Source organism: Miniopterus schreibersii (assembly GCF_964146895.1).
Source record: "Miniopterus schreibersii genome assembly, chromosome: 8".
In the NCBI taxonomy this organism is placed as follows: Eukaryota; Metazoa; Chordata; class Mammalia; order Chiroptera; family Miniopteridae; genus Miniopterus; species Miniopterus schreibersii.
This window is the reverse complement of record NC_138109.1, coordinates 24,151,875-24,173,515: the sequence shown is the minus strand read 5'-3', so window position 1 is coordinate 24,173,515 and position 21,641 is coordinate 24,151,875.

Here is a 21,641-nt window from a genome sequence, read left to right as displayed (position 1 = left end):
TTCCTGCCTGGACAATTCCATGTTCTTGGAATATCTCAGGCTCAAAATCAGCACCCCAAGAGCTCTGGACAGGGGCTAAGTACGCATGCCATTGAACAGGACAGTGTCACGGGGATAGATAAATCCATGTGAGAGCCTTCACTTGTGCCCACGAAACAATGGTACTAGTGAGGGATGGGAAGAGAAGGGGAGGGAATGCCTCCTTTCTCTCTACCCATTGATTTATTTAATGATCATTTAGCAAACATCAGGTATTGGACTAGACACAGGGAACCTGGCCATGCAGGAGACACAGGGAACCTGGCCATGCAGTGCCCGCCCTCCTGATATTGGGCTGGGTGTATTTCTGTGTGGCATTAACTCTCCCAAGGACTTGCTTCTAGCTAAGCCGTGGTCACCTTTGGGGAGGGTGGGCTCCAGCCAGCAGATTTAGGACAAGTGCACTGGCCTGGAATCGGGGGGTGCTGGGTCAGAAATGCAGCTGCGCACTCTTGGGAAAGTGACCCAGGCGCTCTGCACCTGGGTTTCCTTCTCTTAGAAGAAAGGCAACTGCACCCTCTGCACGGGCTGGGGTGAGTGTTCAGGGAGGTGCCACGCCCCTGGCGCCCCAAAGACACCTGGCACGTGGTGGCGTTTGTTCTTAACTCCTCTTTCCTTCCCACCAAGACTTGACCACACAATTTTTGGTCTAGTTTTTCCCAAGCTGAGCATTATATACCCCCTCCCCCAGCTCAGCAACTCATGAGATTTAGACGCACAGCCAAACCTGTGTGTGTTTTTTGTATTTAGGGCGTCCTCAGAAACAACCTGCCAGCTAAGCCTTCAAACCTGGGGAGCTAACAATTGTTTTTAATGCTCAGAGTTAAACTGCACAAAGGTTCATATTTTTGGTTTACTTCGAGCAGTGAGGTAGAGTAGGAGTGACCCTGGGTGTGTGACAAGGATACCGAGGCTGTAGTCTGGTTCCCTGCAAGCCTCAGTTTCCCCCCTGTGAGGTGATGGTGGTAACTCTTTCCTCCCAGGTTACTGGGAGAGCTGAGTGAGGTACAGAAACAATTGTAGACGGACTTTGCTGCACCTCAAAGTGTCTGCCTACCCGAGGCTTCTCAACCTCGTCTCTTAAAGTGCCTACAGACCCCCTTGGGAAACTGGCATTCCCACTGACTCCTTCCACCTGCGACCACACATCTGGCCTCTGGGAACCCCCAGCCGTTCCTGGCCCAGCTGTTTGGCTCCAACTGTCCTGTGGTTAGAGCAGCAGGCCTGCTGTTCTGGGAAGTCTCTTTCTCAGGCTGGGTCCCCAGGGAGGGAGCTGAGCCCCATTTGGTGGGGAGAAGTCAGGGGCTGGGAGGGGATGGGGGTGGGGAGGCCAGCCTGGGAGAAGTTAGGTGAAGGCTGTGTCGTGTTTTCAAATAACTCCATGCTCACAAAGCTAAAACTGTGGTCTGGCCTTATATATTTCATATGTGTGTGTGTTCCCGGTACATTTCCTTCTAATTTTTAGAACTATACGTAACGTCAGGGACATTTAATCCATATGGTTCTGATTCCTTAACACTTAAATCATCCAAATGTTGTTTTGGAGGATCTATTTGCAAATCTCTTTACATAAGCTTTTAACTCCTTCTTTCTCCAGGGCATCAAGGTAGGGTCTCTGGGCGAGGCCTTGTCCTCTGCGGGTTCCCCGCTCCCCACCCCAACTGGCCAGGACTCTTGACCACCTATGCTCTGGGCCCTAGCTGCTCAGGCACTGTTCTTGGGACTGGCGGGCTGGTGGGAGAGGAAGAGAGACGCTGGGGTCCCTATCCCAGCCCCACCTCTTCCTGGCTCTGTGACCAGCCTCTAGTTCACCTCATCAGGCCCTTTTTTCCTCCTCTCTGAAAAGGGATGACAAATGTCTTACAGCGTTGTTAGAGGAACGATACAAGGAAATGTAGAAAGCCTGTAGCCCAGAGAATGCAGTTCGCCTTCCACAGACGGAGCCTTCCTAGGTGCTGCAGGGCAGTGCTGAGAAGTAGGAAGTGACGAAATGCAGGGTCATCAGGTGGAGAAACTGAATCCAGAGAAGCAAAGGGGATCCTGCCCATGGGAAGTGGGGATGCAGCAAGGACGGAGCAGTGACCATAGTGGCCAGGAGGGTGGAGGTGAATGGCCTGCTGTCAGGAGACATGTGGCTCAGCCCTCAGGTGTGACTCTGCATTTGGTGTCCACCCCACGTGTCCACGTGTTCTGGGGAAGTAAGGGACAGCCCCATAGGACCAGACAGGCCATGGAGGGGTGTGCAAGGAAGGCAGCTCTCCCAGATCTCAGGGGGCTGGGTTTCACACCTGAAACCACCCACACTCCTCTGTCAGAGCACATGCTACAAAGGGCCTTCACAGGCTTCCCCACCCCCAGGCACAAGCCCAACTCCTTAGCCTGCAGTTAGGGCCCAGTGACCCCCACCCCTCACACACACACACACACACACACACACACACACACACACAATTCCCACTTTCTCCTCTCCATCCCTTCAGGTCATTCTCAAACATTCAACACTCTTTTAAGCTTTTGTTTCTTCACCTGTTTTCCCTGCCCTGCGATCTTTTCTTGTCTTCTCCATTAATAAACACCTACCCATTGTTCAAAGTTCAACTCAAAAGTCACCTCCTCTGAGAAGCCTGCCTGGGAAGATTTGCCAACAATGGGCCCTTCCTGTGAGCTTGCCTCGTCTTGGTCTTACTGTGTCATACCTATCTGGGATGGACTCTTCAGGACCTGTGTTGGGAGCTGGGGGGAGGGCAGAGATGGAAGGAATCCTATCTTTCCAAGAGGCCCTCCTGTTCTGACTGAGAGAGACCCACTTCTGCCTCACCTGCCTGCCTTCAGAAAGGCAGAGTGGAAAACAAAGATGGCCCTATGGGAATCCATGGCCTTAGATGTGAGAACAACCAGTGAGGAGGGCACAGATGTCCTGTGTGGCACAGCTCCTGGGGGGCCTCCCCATGGCAGGGGCCTATTGGCCAGCTCTGATCTGGGCATCACCAGCCTCTATGCCCAGAGAACAGGATTTGTTTCCCTGACAATTCCAGACGGAGTGAATCCCAGACAGAGCTGCATCTCTGGGACGGAAGAGCAGATGCTCAATCTAAAATTAGTCTGCTGACTGTGACTTCATCGAGGCTGCAGGAACTGATCTGCTTCTTACATCTGTCATTGTGTAGTGGAGGAGCCCCTGCCTCCCTGGAGAGGCTGCGTGGTGAGCTGACAGCCAGCTGAGGTCCAGCACTCTACAGTCTACCTGTAGTGCTTTTCTGCCCTTTACCTGGTCAACTCCTCAGAGATCCCCTGAGAGCCTCGCTGCCCCTCACCCCCTCAGGAGCAGGATCTGTAGGATTTGGGCATGGAAGGCTTCCCCTAGGCAGTTAAATTACCTGTCCAGCATCCTCTCCACCAGTGAGGGTCCAAGCATGTCTGGTGCCCAACTCCAAATCAGGCATCAAGAACACAGGCCCATAGAGTGACACAGGTAGGAGCTAGGGGGTGTCTGGCTGAAGCTGAGGAGAATGGTAGTCAAGGCAAATCTCTTCCCACCTCTTTTTCATTTGCTGTTCCTTCCTCCATTCAGGCATCCCCTAAATCTCCTGTTGCCTGCTCAGGTGGGGTTCTGCTCTTTGGGAGGAGAGGTATCCATTGGAGCCTGCTGTGGGGGCCAAGCCCCCAGCCATAGCCTTCATTTACCTCTCCCAAAACCACAGCTCTCACAATGGCCTATAAGGCCCCAAGTAATATGCCTGACATACTCTCACCTCAGGGCCTTTGCACTGGCTGTAAAGCCCTTTCTCCAATTCTGCATTACTCAGTTCTTCACCTGCTTCAAGTAATTGCTCATACGCCACCTTCTCAATGAGACTGACTCTAACTACCCTATTTAACTTCGTGATCCACCTCCCACCCCTCATCCTTTATCCCCTTACCCTATTCTACCGTGTACTTTCTATCATGTATACTTCCTTCTAAGACATTCTAGAATTCACTTATTTATTGTGTTTCTCACTTATTATCTGTCTCTTCCCTTCAGTGTGTAAGCTTCCCAAGGGCAGGGACTTTTACGCATTTTGTTCAGTGATGTACTTATTCCGAGTCCCCAGAATGGGGCTGCGCTATAGTAGGTGTTCACTCACCGTTTGTTAGAGAATGCCTGTGTTCAGGAGGCTGAGAAGTCCCCAGATCTGTAGCTGGCAAGCTGGAGACCCAGGAGAATTGATGGTGTGGTTCTGCTCTGAGTCCAGAGGCCTGAGAACCAAGAGAGCCAATGGTCTAAGTTCTAGGCTGGAAGCCAGCAGGCCTGAGATTTGGAAAGAGCTGAGGTTTCAGTCCGCATGCAAAGGCTGGAAAAAATACTGTGCCCAGCTCTGCAGTCAGCTGAGGAGTGCCCTCTTGCTCTGCCTTTCTGTTGGATTCCGGCCTTCAGTAGATGGGGTGAGCCCACCACGTTAGCAAGGGCAACTGCTCTACTGTCGACTGACTTGAACGCTGATCTTACCAGAAACACCCTCACAGGCATACTCTAGGATAGTGTTTGGCCAAATACCTGGGTGCCCTATGGCCCAGTCAACATGACGCATAAAATTAACCATCACCCCCTCCTCCCCACCCCCAAACTGCTGTTGACCCTTCACCTCTGAGTCCACACCCAGCCGCCAAATCCACGTGCCCACATTTCCCTCCCCAGGCCCCCGGCTCTTCTTGTCAGCTCCCCTTGGGGACATTGCCTCTGCTCCCCAGCTCCTCTGACCCAGCCCTTTCTAAGTGGTACCCACTGGGTACCCCAGGATGCCTGCTGGGATTTTCATCCAGTCAGAGTCAGGGTGAGGGTGAGGGGCGGGCGCAGGAGGTAAGCAGGAAGGCCTGGGTGACAGCCCTCCGAGGGCTGGTTTTCAGGCTGGAGAAAGCATGGCTGACTGTGTTAAGGGCTCAGAACTTTTGAGGGGTCAGTGGGAGACTCCTCTGCACTCTAGGTGGAGTGACAGAGGCTGCCATAGTCCCCAGCTATGGGAGGCACAGGAGAAAGTCTTCCAGGTGCTCTGTTTGTTGAGCACCTATTTGGTGCCAGGCATACACCCTCAGGTCTCCCCCAGCCCAGTGGGGGGACCAAACGCAAATACTTTCCTATCACTGGGAAATGCTTTGATGATATATGCAAAGAAAGTTAAAGGAACATTGAGAAGGCAGTTTTTAATTCCACTGAGGGTGGGGGTTGGTTATAAATAAATAAGAATAACAGGGCATTTAAGGAGACCTAACAGGAGGAGTTCACTAAGCAGTCCAGGAGAGTTAATAGAGCAGCTGAAGGGAAGGGTGCGCCCAGGGACAGGAGGAGAAGGCGGGGCATTCCAAGTGGAAGGAACAACGTGAGCAAAGGCATGGAAAATTAAAATGCATATTGTGTTTAGGGAACTAGTGAGTGATCCTGCCCAGGCCAGGCCCTCCTTGCAGGAGGACTCCAAAGCCGAAGGATGGACGATTGGCGACCTCACCTCCTGCCCTAAGAGATGAGAAGGGCTGCATGGGAGGGAGCCTGAGCAGGGTGGAGCCAGACCATCTCTAGCTTTCCTTGCTGTTAGATGGAGGCTCCAAAAGGTGGCCTTCAAACCAGGCCCACCCCTCCCCATATTCCTCCCTGTTTCTGTACCTTCTGCATCATTCGTTTTTTATTCACTATTATAGTTATTTTCCAGTGTGCAGATCGTCTCTGGAGCCAGACTGTCAGATGCAATGCCCAGGCCCTGGCATGCCTCACTGGTCTAGCCTCAGGACTCTTACCTGACAGCCCCTTGCCCATCCCCGGCCCATTGCCACATAGGTGGTAGCAACCACTGTTGAATAAAAATCACACAAAGGAAAAAGGTTTTAAGGCCATCCCAGAATTTCCCTCTCCCTCTTGCTGCTCCCAAAAGTCGTTTCTTGCCATACTTATTACTGTTTCCCTTGTCTTAATGTTTATAAGCTCTGATTAAATTCTTATTCCCCCTTCCCTCGCTCTATGAGTTATTGTCAAAGACTAAGTCTTATGCTCAGAGTCTCCCACAAGAGCTTGAGTGGAGTTGGGAGGCTTCCTTTATTGAGCACCTACTGCACACCAGCTTCTGTTCTTGATATTTAAATGCATTTTCTCCTTTAATTTTATTAACTCTCATTTAATCTTCACAAGCCTTCCCTGAGATGTGTTATCCCCCCCCATTTTACAGCTGTAAAAACTGAGGCTCAGAAAAGTTAGGCAGCTAGTAAGAGTCAGAGGCAGGACTCACACCCAGACTATCTCAACCCAAGTCTTAGAAGTTGATGCTATCTGCTGCACCTCCCATTGGCAAGCACAAAGCCATGTGCACAGTAAATATTTGTTGTTATTGATGATCTTGCAAGCCGGTCCCTTGGCTTGGAGGGAACCTGTTCTCACAGCTGCCAGGGCTTGACTAAGCTTCTGATTTCCTGGCATCAAAGGCCCCGCCCTTCCCACCTGGAGCCCATTGGGCTCTGTGGGATCCCCAGAAATGCTGGTAAAAAGCCAGAATGAGGCAGGCACAGGGCTCAGGCTGAGCCAAAGCCTCAGTCTGAAGTGTAGAAATAGAGGATGCTTTTGTCATTTGGGGGAAACTAGTCAGCGGGCTCGAGGCCTCTCAGCCTCTTGCAGTTGTTTACTGGACAGGATGCCAGAGGGGCAGAAGCCTCTCCTTAACATGCTCCAAACACCTATGATGTTGAGTAAGGTGTGGTTGTGGTTGTGCACAGAGCTGCAGAATCTAAAGGGGCAACAGATACGTGAATAAAATGACTGTACACAGTGGGACACAAGCCCAGACAGTCCGCACCAAGTGCTGGAGTTCCATGGAGAAGGAAGCAGCCGGTGCTACCTGGGGGACCAGGGAGGCCTTCATAAGGGAAGCGACCTCTGAGCTGACCTGGAAGGCTAAATGGGAGCCAGCCAAGCAGATAGGAGCCAAGGGAACAGAACAGGGAACTGCATGTGCAAAATGCACTTGGCAGGCTCAGAAACAGTGAGTGACTCGGTATGGTGGGAACATAGGGTGGATAGGGATGGTACAGAGAGAGGGAGGCTTGGATAGGTAAACTGAGGCTCAGTTTAAAAAGGCACTAGTAGAGAGGGTAGCTTAGAGGGCAGGGAACCAGTTGAATTTGTCCTGGAGAGTTCCACCTTTGTGTAGGATGGATTGGAGGGGGAGGGGGACAGGAGACCAAGGAGAAGACAGTTGTAACTGAGAGATGAAGGCCTGGGATGATGAATGCTCCATTAATGAGGACAAGCAGTGTGGCAGGAGCAGGATTCTGGGTCACAATATGGGAACAAAGTAGCAATTGTATTGAGTACCTGCTAGATGTTGGGCGCTCTGTCAAGGGCTCTATGGCAGTATCTTATCAAATCTTCACAGCAGCCCTTTGAGATGAAGAAGTCAGGATGAGTGGCATCGTGGAACGTGCCCAAGGTCGCGCAGTGAGTGTGTGGCTGGGATCTGAACCCAGGTCTGTGGGGCTCTGAGGCTCACACTGTTACGAATAGCATCAGGTTGCAGAGAGTGAAGGATGAAGTGGTGCCGACTGAGTCAGGAAGCCAGAAACATGGCCCTCGACCTGGGGAGAGAGGTTGGGGCTGAATCTCCTGGAGCCCCCCGCCCCCCGCCCAGAGGTGTGCTCCATAAACTGTAAGAGTCCCAGGTCTTTATCTCAGGAGAGAAATGGCTGCCTCTGTGAGAAGTGAGGACTGAAGGTGCATGTGTGCAACAGATCTATTGAGAGAGTACCCACCACACACACACACACACACACACACACACACACTGCATACACAAAAACAGTAAAACAACACAATGCATCTGAGTCCAGGAAATCACAGCCATGGGAGATGGGGTGGAGGGGAGAGGGGTGGTTGGTAAGTAAGGACAAGATTTAAACAAGTAACCTGGAGGGCCCACGGAGTGGGTTGCTCAGCCCCCCTTTGAAAGCTCTCCCCAGAATGCTACGGTAGTGCCCAGTTCCTTAGGAACGACAGTGCGTTCCAAAACTGATCCATAATTTGGTTGTTAGGAGCTAGAAACAAAATTTCACAGAGAGACAGCCTCTTAGATGATAGATCAGATGCCAACCCTGCCCTCTGCTCTAATCTTTCTTAGCCTGTGAAGTCTCTACCACGGGATGTTGGCTTTAGAGCAAAACCAAGCCGTGTGTGTGTGTGTGTGTGTGTGTGTGTGTGTGTGTGGCATTTCCATGGAAACAAGCATTTAGCAATTACCCAATTAGCCTGGGACACCTGGACCACAGTCTCTCTGAAGTGGAGCCCCAGAAGTAGGATGAATCTTACCCCCCACCTTGTGTGCGTGCCCTCTCCCCTGCCCCATGCCCGGTTAAGAGCAGTGTAGCATTCAGCTAGCTGCACTGGGATGTCCTATTTACCTGCCAGTCTCCATCCATGATGCAGCTCCCAGAACACAGGTTTGTGTGTTGCATGTTCTCAGAACTGGGAAGGGGCCTGATTCATATTTGAGGAATGAAGAAATGTAGGAAGGCCCCAGGGCTAAACTCTGAGAATTTCTCAAGACCTGGCCCAGTTATAAGTAGGGGATGGGCTGATAGGATGGAACTGGCACCTGGCACTACCTCTTTCTAACCTGGGGCCCGTCCAGCTACTGGGTGGGAAAGGTGCCCTGGACCTGGGGTAGGGGTGATGGCTCATGAAGCAGAGTCAGGCTGTTAGCGTTGAAGTAGGGCCGCCTGCTTCCACCTGTGTCCCTGAGCTCTGAGAATCGGGTCCTGAGACCTTCTGGCCTCCAGTGAGAATTGGCACCAGCGTTGGGGGCTGAGTCTCAAGGTGGACACAGGTAGCTTTGGTTGTGGAAAGAGCTGGATGAAGGCTCCTGTGCTGATGCTCCTGGCCTGGAGTATGGGCAAAGGTTGATGGGGCCTGTGTGGTTTGAGGGGTCAAGGGCAGGATCTTTGAAGGGTTTAGGGGCATCAGGTGTGATTGTATCTGGCATAATATAGGTGCTTGATAAATTGCACTTCACCCCTTCCCTTCTACCTTGCTGTGGCCAGCTCAGGACTGTGTGTTTGGGGGTTGGAATGGGGATGTGCCAGGTTGCCTGGATGCGGCTGCACATGACTTTGCCAAGAGAAAGGAGGGGGAGACAATCTCAAGCCACAGAAAGTTCCGTCAAAGGAATATTCCGTGGAATGAGCCATCCAGAGAATGTGCCTTGGCCCAGGTTTCTGAGCATTCATTTAACCCTGTCTATCAGAAAATGCCACCTTCCGTCCCAAACCCTAGCCAGGCCTTTGGGGAACCTCAGCCACAGCTCTGAATTGGACCATTCTGCCCCTCCTGTGGTTAGCTGTCTTTCTATTTCCCTCCAGGATCATCCATTCACTTAAACATTTGTAAACTTCTCAGTCCTGGCAGGAAAGAAGGGCCAAGAAAGTTCCTTGCAACTCCCCATCTAGAGAAGGGAGGTCTCTCGCAGCTGATCACAGCTTGGGCAGGAACCATTGAGCTGCTTCTGGCAGCACAGGAAGGTGATTAAATCCTTGGGAAGTTCCATGACCACCCCCTCAAAGCCTGGGAGGAAACTCATCCTGGGGCAAGAGCAGGGTGGTCATCTGAAACTTTGTACAGATGACCAAAAGTCACCCCTCGGGGCATAGGAATTATAATGAGTCACCCACTTTCTCCTGCCTGGGGCTGCTCCCAGCCAGGCACAGTAAGCGGGGCATTTGGGGGCAGGGCAGGAGTGGACTGAGGAGAAAGGACCTGTCCCAAGTTTCACCCAGTCCCAGTTGCCCTAATCAAGAGAAGGACCTATATCAAGAGCAAGTTTGATTTGGGGCATGACAGACAGCAGGGGTAGAGAGGGCATTTCAGACAGAGGAAAAGTCTGTGCGGAGACCCCATGGAATAAAAGCTGGTGCAAGGTTGGGTTGGGGGTGAGGGGACTGGGCAGAAGGCACAGAGGGCTGAGCTGCAAAAGATGCAGCTGCCAGTGGGACCTTGCATTGCCGGATCAGGGAGTGTGGTCCTTCTCTTTGGGGCTTTGTCCGAAAGAGGGTGACCCAATTAGAGCTGGGATTGGGCTCTGGGAGCTGATGGAAGATGGGGGAGAATCGGGTGGTGGCAATCAACAGAACAACTGGAGGCTTGGCAACTGGCCAGAGTGTGCAACTGCACATGAATGTGTAGCTCCTGTCCAGCCACAATCACACCTCCCTTTACTCCTTGCAAGCCCTGGAGCTACGGCTTCCTCCCCCAGCACCTCAGAGTGTGGTGACCCTTCGGAAGTCAGGGTTCATTCCATTGAAGCTAGTGGTCTGGGAGGGGTTTGTTTGCTCTGACCTGGCTTGGGGGTGGGGGTGGAGGGGGTGGGGGGTGGAGGCTCTGCTGGAAGCTGTTGTATGGAGAAGGCACAGAAATCTCCAGGGCCACTAGCCCTGGGCCCTGGGCCCAGATGGCATCTAGTCAGAGGGAACCCACTTCCTGTGACAGGTAGAGCCTTGAATTTGAATCCATCACTTTGGAGCAGAGAAAGCCTGGAGTCTCTAAGAAGCGTTCTTGGAAGCCCTGGTCAGCATAGGGGTTGGTCAACCTATGGGTGGGTGAACTTTCGTGACCTGGAGAGGGAGTGGCATCCTGGGCACTTAGTTTGCCTGCGTCTAGTCCTGACTTTGGCCTCAGGCCCCATAACCTCCTGCGGCTGTTCCAGGCCAGCAGAGGCCATGCCGGGAGTCCACCAAAGCCAGAGTGAGCCCTGGATCTGCAGAGTTGACCTGGACAACTCACCTGGCATGCCTGAGCCTCAGTGTACAGAATCTCTAAAATACAGCTCCTTGTGAGTTCTGGGGGCCTTGGCGGGCATTCTGCTCTCTCAAGAGGCAGGCAGATGGGCGCCTGCGCGGGGGCTGACCCACGTGTGTCCCAGACTGGCCAAGCATGTGTGATTCAGGTCCCAAGACCTGGGATCCAGCGGCTTCTGGTAAAGTCAGCCCACTGGGAAGCCCCGGGTCGCCCCCCACCCCGGGCCGGAGCCTAGGGAGGCCCCGCCAGGCCCGCCGCTCCCCGCCCAGCGCTCGTTAAAGCGGATTCCCGCCTCGGGAGGCGCCGGCTTCCTGGAGCGGAGCTGGCACCCTGGAGCCAGGCGGGCAGCGCGCACTTTGGGGACGACGATGGGCGCCCGCGGGGCCCGGGCGCGGCCGAGGCGGGGCTCCGAGAGGCAGGGCCCCGGCGGCGGCGACCGGGGCTTCCCTGGCTGCCCTCCCCAGAGGCCCGGGAGGAAATGACAGCGAGGGCGCCGAGGCGGGCGCGGTGGGAGGGGCGGCGCGGGGAGTGACACGGCCTGTCACCCGGAGCCGCGGCGCGGACCCTCCCTCCCGCGGCCGCCGTCGGGGATTCCCCGGGCGCAGACCCTCCCGGCCGCCCGCCGCCGCGGCCCGGCCCGCAGTGACCCCGAGCGGCCGGCGCTGAGGCGGGACAGGCCGAGGCCGAGGCCGGGCTGGAGGAGAGGTTCCCGGGGTGCGGGCGCCGGGGTCCCCGCGCCGGGCCACAGGAAACTCTGGGGAGTGAATGGAAAGAAGTGGGTGGTCCGGCCCCTGCGACTTCCCCTGACATCACTGCCCAAATAAGGAGCTTCCAAGCGGCCGCGGGGCGGCCCGGAGCCTCGCCCGCCGCCGGCGCCAGCCCGCCAGCCCGCCCCGCGCCCGCCCCGCGCCCACCCCGCGCCGCGTGGGCCGCCGCGAGCGCCCGGGGCACCGCCGGGCGGAGCCGAGCCGGGCGGAGCCGAGCCGCGAGCGCAGCCGAGGCGCGGAGGCCGGCGCGCAGCCCCGCGCAGCCCAGCCGAGCGCAGCAGCGCCGCCCGCGCCGCAGGTAAGCGGGGAGCCGGCCCCGAGCGCGGGAGCGGCCCGGCGGCGGCAGCCGAGGGGCCGGCGGGAGCGGGGCGGCAGGGAAGGGCTGGGCGCGGCGCGGCGCGGCGCGGGTGCAGGAGCGCGGCGCTTCCAACTCCCGGCGCCCCCGGCCGCCGCCGTAGCCTAGGGGTTGCCCGGTGCACGCGCTCTCCTCCTGCGTTTCCCCGGCACTGCTCGTGTCAGCGTCCTGGGGTGACACTGGGGTTCCCGCGTTCACACTTCTCTCGCACATTCACGCCTAGCACAGCCCCGCTCGCCATTCGCCTGCGCAGCCTCGTGAGCTCGCAGCAGACCCTCACCCCCCGCTTCTCCCGGGCCTCACGCTCTCACGCACCGTGGGACACGAACACCCGTGGGAACTGCTGAATGGGTCTGGCAGCCCTGACCACGCCGCCCCACGGAGGCGGTGGCAGTTTCAGACTGTCAGAGCCACCAACCTTGGGCTCCTTGGGCTTATTGGGAGTGAGTTAAACTAGCATTGCCCTGTCCCCCCCCCCCCCCCCCACTTGCAGAATGGCACCTGGCACTGGGGGGCTGTACCTGGCTGGCTTGGTTGGGAGGGTGTGGTGGCTGGCAGGGAGCTGCTCCCAGCCTCCCAGCCTGGGTGTTTCCAGAGCGGCTGCAACTCCATGGGTATTCCTCCGAGCACCCTCCCCTCCCCTTCCCTTACCCACTGCAGGGTGCTGGACCCCAGACAGGAGTCGCGGGGGCTGCAGAACAAGTTCAGGTGTTGTCAGCCTCAGCATCTTTCGGGGGCTCTGCGCAGTGGCTAGAATTGCTTATATCTGTAAAACATATCATGTATTCATTGACGGTTTGATGAAGGACATGGGAAACTGATAAAGCCAAGTTATGGGCCCATCACTTAGTGGCTCTGGGCAGATTCCTTCATTTCTTTCAGGCTGCATTTTGTCATCTGAAAATGAGGATGCAGATCTTCAGAGGAATGTTGTCAGGGAGACTTGAGATCATATAAGTGAAACTGTTTTGTAAATATAAATCCCGGTGCACATGCCAGTTACTGTGGTTTAGATGCTTCTGTGCGGGTATTTTCCATGGCTTTGCTCTGTGACTTAGGGAGACTGAACACCATTTCTGTCCAGTCATCTGCAAGAAAGGGGGCCTTAATGTGTCCTGCGTGTCTGCTAGCAGATTCCCCAAAGTGTGTTCTGTGGAACATTAGTTCTGAAAGCTGTGCCATGAGTTAAGGTTTCCCTGTTCCAGTAAGTCTGGAAAATTCTGCAAGCTCACTATTATGCTTTTGGCCAATCATAATCGATATTGGCAAATTAAAGGCTCTGAGAAGTACTGCAGTAAAAGAACCTGTTTAACTTAGTCAAACCCAACATTTCCCTAGTTGACGTTCACCCTTTTCAAGTTACACATGCTTGCTCTTCCAGGAAACAGTGCTTCAGGGGCTACCAATGATGTGGTGGTGTAGAGTTGCAACCAAACTTTGAGATTGATGTTGTAATTGCCTTCTTTAATGAAGAGTAAATAGAAGCCCAGAGAAGTCAAGTAACTCACATGAGATCACACGGCTAAAGGGTGACCCGAGGTCACCCAGTAGTTAGTGGTAAAACAGGGACCAGAACCCAGAGTCCTCATACACTGCTCTCACTATAGTCAGTTATATCCAGAAGTTGAGAATTCTCTTCTTGGAACCAGTCTTGCTGCTTTATGTGGACACTCTGCAGAATGAAATTAACAAACATAAGACTTTAAATGATCTATTGTAGAATGAATTAAGTGATGATCAAGTACCTACTATGTGCTGTTTGTTGTGGGGACTTTAGCATGTTCAGTTCCACCAGACGTGGAATCTGTGGTGCAGAGTAATGGTACAGAGTCATCACAGACACATACATGCACACATGTGGATTCCTACACACTCACACATCCACTTCTACACACAAACCCCTCTCTCCCCACACTCTCACACATGCGCACACACTTGCTCGCCTGCTCCTATGCATGCTCATATCTCCTGTTCACACTCACACACATGTCTCTCCTGTTGTGCTCTAGGCTGCAGCCAGGAGGCACTCGTGGCAATGGGCATGTCCGCTTGTCCCCAGGTCCATGGAGCCTGTGCCTGGCCCCAGATCCCAGAGATGAGTATTGAGCATGTGAGAAACCCTTGCAGGGACAGTCTGATGTTTGCATTTCCTCAGTGTTTCCTCATTTCTCCCATTTTCTGCCATAGTTATCCCCCTGCCTTTTTTTGGTCAGCTATTGTTTGGTCACACATGGTGTGACTGCTACAGCTCTGGCTTCTGCAGAGTTCTGTCAGGGCAAGGACTTTGTCTCATTTGTTTGATTGGAATCCCCAGTGCCTAGCAGAGCGCCTGGCACAGAGGAGAGGTTCAGTGAGCATTTAGTGAATGACTGAGTGAGGGAGTGACTGCTGTCTTCTAGGATGGCTGTGACCCAGGCCAGCATCCAGCATCCAAGATGTTTGTGGAGTATCTGCTGGGTCCTCGGCACCTTTCTGGGGATTATAGCAATGAAAGCTATTTAATCCTCTGTTCACGGAGCTTGCATTCCAATGGGAAAAGAGAGCATGAATAGCAACGGACGAGATAATGCTAGTGTCACACACTATGAAGGAACTCAAACAAGGCAGTGTGAACGTTAGGGAGGAGTAGGGGGAGCTAAAGAGGGGGCCCAGGGCGTCCTCTATGAGGAGCTGACATTTATCCTGAGACCTGAATAATGAAAAAGTGCAAAGATTTGAGAAAAGAGTCTTCCCAGCAGAAGAACAGCAAGTATGAAAGCCCTGGGGCATGAAGGAGCTGGGCTCAGGGCACGCGGAGAGGCCGTACCTGCAGTTCACTGCCGAGTCCCTTACCAGTGCCCTTTGCAGGGGGCAATTGCTGAAGTCTGATCTGGGACCTAATTATCTTCATGGTTCAATCCCTAAAGCCAAACTCAATGCATCCTGGATTTGGGGGGCAGGGCTGCCTCTGCTATCTCAGAAGGCTGCCCTTCCCAACTTGTCTGCCCCCCACCCCTATAAACAAGGAAAGGGTTGGACTCCTAAGGCCCCCCCCCAGTTCTACCGTATAGAATGGGGTGCCCTGATTGCAGGAGGTTCGCAGCAATTCAGGTGGTCCATCTGGAGGGGTCGCAAATTAGTTGTGCTGCTTCCATTATTAATAACCATGATGTCATACATCTGTGCGGTTCCTGATCGGCTGCAGAGCACTCTCTCCTATTATCCAGTTCACTCTGTGGACTCATCTGCCAAGTGGGGGAGGGTGTGAGAAGGGGGGACGGTGGAGGTGGAGAGAGCTCAGCCACGGCCACGCAGCTGCAGGCCCCCCCAAGCTGCCTCACCCGAGTCCCTGCTTCCCTGCTACAGGGCAGGGTTCGGGAGAACCTACCTCCTGACACCCTGGGGTGTGAAGTGAGGACCTGCATGTCAGGTGTGTGGTACGTTAGGTGCTTCGTAGCTATTGGTTCACATTTAACAGATGAGGCGCTCAGAGCTAGGAGAAAGCATGGCTTTTTTTTTGGGGGGGGGGTCCACTTTTGAATCTTCAGTCTTCCCAGCCTAGGGCTTGTGAGTACATAGTAGGCTTTGAATGACTATTTTGTTGAATTGACTTGCCTTAAGGTTGCACAGCTAGTAAAGGGCAGAACTAGGACTCAAACCCAGGACATTGGGCTCTAAAGTCTTTTTCATAAACAGCACACTGCACAACATGTTTATGGATGATCAGAATTACTGCTGCTTTGTCGGGAATCCTAGAATTACAGGTCTTGGGTTCTGATGCATGGGATTCTTTATAAATCAATAAATGAATTTCTTAAGAAACATTTTGGAACCTTCTAGAAGAGGGTGTACATGTGAGAAAATGACCTCCTGAGATTTGAGAGCAGTGATTCTTAACCAAGGGCGTCCTTTACTGTCATCTGAAGGCTTTTAACAGATGAGTTTCAAGTTCCACCCCAACTATCTGATTCAGAGCCTCTGGGGATGGCATCTGGGTGTGTGGAAACACACCTGGTGCTAGAAGTTCAGCTGGGGATGAGAAGCCCGGCCAGCTGGATGCCCGGAAAGTCTGGCTGGCCTTCCATCTGCCTCCAGTTTTCATGGAACTGTGGCTCTATCTCCCTTGTCCCAGGCCCACACCAGCCACATGGTAGGAGCACAAGCTGTGGAGCCCCACAAACCTGAGTTTACATTTCCTGCTTTCTAGCATGTACCTTGGCCAAGTTCCTTCAGCTCTCACGAGCCTCAGCTTTCTTGTCTGTAACATGGGAATGCGCACACTTACCTACAGGGTGGCTATATCGATTACAGGTGACCATCTACATCAGATAGCTAAGGAAATACCTGTGCCTGGCACATAGTAGGTGAACAGTAAACAATAGTTTCAGTTGTTATTATGAAAAACGAAAGATATAATAACAACTGCAGTATTTGTGAATTAGCTGCTACTAAATAAAAATGGACCAATTTATGCCAAACACCAGACTTTTGAGAAGAGGGCACACTCCCTTTGTAAACACCAATCCTTGGGCCAAAGGATAGCAGCTCTGCCATTTTCCACACCTTCGTGGCATTACTCTGGCTCTTGTGGAGAGCTGAGGGCTGAATAGAGGCCATAGCCAACATCACTTTCCGTATGTCTGACAGATCCACGAGCTTCGAGAGAGGGGCATGAAGTGTGGAGGCCAGTGTTGAGTTCAGGTTGGGCTCACCTACATCAGTCTGGTCTCCCATTCCTACAGCCAATATATAGGGCAGTTATGGGGGAAACACCTGGCTTGTGGGAGTTGCAGAAAGTTATACTTCTAACCTACTCTGTCATTCATTCATTTATTCATCAACAATGGATTGAGTCCTTCTGTGGGCTCAGCTCTGGGTTAAGCTCAGAGTCTAGCAGATCCAACCACTCAGTAGCTACGTGGTCATGGACAAGCAGCATTTCCTCTCCAGATCTCAATTTTCTCATCTCTAAAATGGGGTTGTTCTGGCGACTTCTCCAGAGGAATATTTTGTGGTCTTAAGGACTCACCCCTTTTTGAGGTGCTGTCTGGGTTTGAGGGTCTCTACCAGAGTGGTCAGGCAGAGAACAAGGGCTTTGGAAACAGCAGAAGCTTTACTCTGCTGCTGGCTCTGCCACACACTTGCTGTGTGATTCGCTGCATCTCTTAACTTCTCTGTTTCCTTTTTCTCACTTAGATAATGTGGTTATGACACCTCCCTTGCAGGGCACTGTGAGTGTTAGGTGAGATGAGAGAGTTCCTGGCTCTCAACGAATGTGACCCCCACTTCCTTTCTGTCTGGCTCTTGGCTCTTCTGTCCTCTACGTTGCTGCGTCACTGTGTCACCTTCACCCATCTCTGCCCAAGCTTCTCAAGTGACCAGAGTGGGCCAGGTAGGAGACAGCCAGATTGGAGCTCAAGGAAATAAGTGCATGCCCCTGGCCAAGAGGAATCAAGAACCAGGGTGCAGAGCTGGGAGTCCTGGGTGTCGTACTGGACCTGCCACTGGGTCACTGTGTGCAGTTGCCAGTTCCCTTCCTCTCTGAATCAGTGTCCTCACTGAGGCCAACCTTCAGGGTCCCCTCCCTGGCTGTCTTCCTGCCCCCAGAAGCCAGCAGGCCTTTGATGTGCAAGTGCTGAGTGGCCACAGTAAGGGAGGGGGCCAGCCGAGTGTGGAGATTTCACTGGCTTTTTCCAGCCTGGGCTCTGCTGGAATTGATTGTGTGGCGAAGCCAGCAGACAGACGCTGGACAAGGAAGGGACTGTGGTTTCTAATTGGCAGAACCGCTCACGGGAGAAGAGGCAGGTGAAGGGGCATTAATGGGATTAGATTAAATTAAATTAAAAGAAGGGCATTTCTCCCATTGTTTTGTTGTTGTTTTTTCCTTCAAGAAGACCCAAGAAGGCTCAAAGCCACCTGCTTCTCCAATGGCTTCCCTCTTATTTGAATTCAACAGTATGTTTGGATATGAAGAGTTTGTTTTAGGTTATTAGGTTGGAGGCAAGAGGTTGCGGAGTAAAACTGAGTGTGCAGGTGTTCATTTCCTGAATATCTGTTGAACACTCACCAGATGTCAAGCACTGTTCTGGGCAGAGGGGTACAGCCGTGTCCTAAACAGACACCAGTCATTCGTCTCCTGGAACTTGTATGCTAGTGGAGGGAGGTGCACCGTGAGCAGAGGAGCATGTGAGTGTGTGACGTGTCCCATGGGGTGAGTGAGTGCCATGGAAGGGAGTAAAGCAGGGTGAGAAGTTAGAGAGTGCTGGGGAAGGATCGGGGTCTCTTCTACGTAGGTTGGTTGGATGAAGTGATAGTTGGTTGAGCAGAACCATGAAGAAAGTATAGAGCTGAGACTAATTAAAGCAGACATTTCTTTCTCTGTGGGGCATGCAGGGATCTATGGAAAGATCTCATTTGAGGCTGAAAAAGTTGCAGCTCAGCCAGGCAGCTCCTGGTTTAGATACAGAATATCAAGTCTAATTCATGATTGTCATTACAGCTGCATTAATAACAATAACAGTGAGCTCCAAAGGGCTCTAAGTGGATTTGGCTTTAAGCCTTCAAAATGCCTGTCCGTGTGACTGTCTCATTTAGCCTTCTAACAAGGTAGAAGGTGTCACCTCCATGTGGCAGGTGTGGAATCAGAATTCTGTACATGGAGTGACAAGCCCAGGACCGTATCCCAAGGGAGGGACAGAGTAGACACTCAAACCCCAGCTCCAGCTGCCATCGGATGCTGCATTTCTCCAAACAGGGTAGCTGGGCCCCCGGCATACCATGTTGCGTACAGTCGAGGATGATATTTATTTCATGAAAACAAAAACAGATCCAAAGAGCCCATCTGGCGAGGCTCAGTGGTTGAGCATTGACCTATGATCCAGGCAATCAAGGTTCGATTCCTGGTCAGGGTCCGTGCCCGGCTCGGGGTTCGGGCTCAGTCCCCAGCAGGAGGCGTGCAGGAGGCAGCCAATCAACGACTCTCTCATCACTGATGTTTCTCTCTCTCTCTCCCTCTCCCTTCCTCTCTCTCTGAAATCAGTAAAAACATATTAAAAAAATACATCCATAGACTAAGGAGTTATGATGTTGAATACGGGATTCTGGATTGGATCTTGGAACAGAAAAAAAGAATCAGTGGAAAAACCAGTGAAATACTGATAAAGTCTGTAGTTTAGTTAATGTACTACACCAGTCACAATTTCTTAGTTTTGACACGTGTACCTTAGTGATGCAAGGTGTTAACATTAAAGGAAGCTGGGTGAACGGTTTGTGAGAACTCTCTTATTTAGCTTTGTGATTTTTCTGTCAATATAAGATTATTCCAAAGTGAAAAGTTCATTAAAAATAAATGAATAAATCCTCACACACTCCAACTAGCTGGCCTCCTCATGGCTACTGAGGGGTCATCAAGTAATTGAATCCCTGCTGCTGCTAGTCACCCCAAGCATACTATCTAGAGGTGCCGTGTGAGAAGGAGCAGAATTATAAACCAATGCTCGTAATCATGCTCAAGAGGGGTGTGCTCTGGGAGGTATCTCCCCGGAGACTGCCCCCAAGTGAATTTCTATATCACCTATATTTTAGGCTGTTCTATGTGATGAAAGGTCACCAACTCATTTTCACCTGATGCTCTAGCAGACAGATGGAAACCAAATTTTATCTGTAAAGCTGCATCATGTGACTGTGTGAATCGTAGTGACTATTGACTATGAAGGAGTGGTATGAGGCAGTGAGAACAGAATGAGAGAACTGGGAAGGCATTAACAGTAATCTGGGTTTCTTTCATGGTAGAAAATATGGAGAGCCAGGGAGGGGTGTCTCCTGGAATGAGGGAAAGAGGCCGGGTCAAGGGATTCCAAGATCTGGTCCCTCCTTGCAGTGATTCCCCATTCACAAAACAAGTGAGCTGGCTTAGGTAAATCTCCGGGGACCCTCTGGCTGAAAACTCCCGAGCCCAGAGCCAGTGATTGGCCCAGGTTCACCACCCAGCTGCTGAGAGACGTGGCTTAGCCTGTCCGGGCGACCGGGCCTCCTAATGATTTCTGGAGGGCTGTGCCACTCATTCCATGCATCGCTTTTGCATATGGGTATCCGGTGTCCCCTTGACATACAGGAGAAACAAAGATGCTCAGATGGACAGGCAGCCATCCTCGTGGTCTGTTAGAAAACATTTAATATTTAAGAGCAGGAGAGCCACTCCAAGACGGCTCTTTATTTTAAGCAGGTGCTGCTCTTGTGAAATAAAGGCAAGCGTTTCTCATGGAGCGTCCCATAGGACGCAAGTGCGCAGGATGGAAAGGTGTTACTATAGGTTGAAATAGAAGTGCTACCGCCAAGTAAATGTGAGAAAGTTTAAAGGCCCTTATACTACAGGACTTCTGGGTTTTTAATATGTGAAAATACATTGGAAATCTCAAAAAAAAAGTATGTGTGTGTGTCTGTGTGTGTAGAGGGAGAGATTGTGTGCAGCTTTCCAATCTTGATTGATTAGAGAATATATACAGATATAAATGAGAGACTATCTATATATATTAATAATATATATGATGCACATATATGGGCATGTATGCATGTATATATATAAAAAGAACAGCCAGAGTAGGGTTCTGTTAGAGTTCTGTAGAAAAACATTTTGGGAAACACTAAAGTGATCTGAGGTCAAAACTGCAAAAAACAAAATGAATGCTAAATTGTGACTCTAAAATTTGTTTCTGCATGTCAGTTTCCCCATGTCGATTTCTCACATTTTTTCCCTAATCTATTCACTTAATTTCTTTTCTCTCAGAAGAAAAATGGTAAATGGCATGCAAATGATCCTTCCCCCTCCCCGTGTGCTGTGCCCATGGGAGACAGAAACTCATGTGACAACTCAGTGGTGGGTCTCTAACCCAGAAACCCACATGTGACATGGGTGTTTTTGGAGCTAAAAAAGAACCTCATTGAAAAATGCCACTAAAGGCCAAAATTCTGCCTTTGTCAAGTGTGGCTTCACATGAGGGCTCTCCCAGCACTTCCATACACACAGGTGTGCCTGTCACCCTGAAAGGTGGGCATCTTTACTGATCCATGTGCGCTGTCAGTGGACTTGCCCAGTTAGGGAAAAATGCCTTTGGATTTGATGATAATTTCTAAATAAGCTGACCTCCACCCCACTCCCTGGCTCTGGCCTGTTCCCGCTCCATGCTGTCTCTGAGAAGAGTCCTGTAAATTGCCCACCTGCCCTTTGAAGCCCTTCACACTGGGCCCCACCTCAGCCTGCACGTTCCCTGACTCCTACCCTCATGCATAAATCCTGCCCCCACCCAATCCTGTTCCTCACCCCTCTGGGCATGTTCCCAAGCACGTGGATATCCCGTCTAAGGTGTAGGGTTCATTCAGTTTTGTGATTGACGCGCTCAGACACCCAGCTTCAGTTTCCTTATCTGGCTGGTGCTCCCCTCTCAGGGTTTTGATTCAATGCTGTGAAGCTTGTGCGGAGCCTACAACAGTGCCTGGTGCTACGTGTTACTTATTATTATTTTTGAGAATTTCGTCAACTAACTAAAACAACAGGCAAGTTTTTAAAAATTGTGCGAAAGATATAAACCGGTAGCTCGCAGAAGTGAGAAAGGCCCATAAATGTGTGACTAATGCTCTAGCTACTAAGAAACAAAGGATTATGAGTAAAAATGCTTATAGATGGTAAAAATGTAAAAAGATG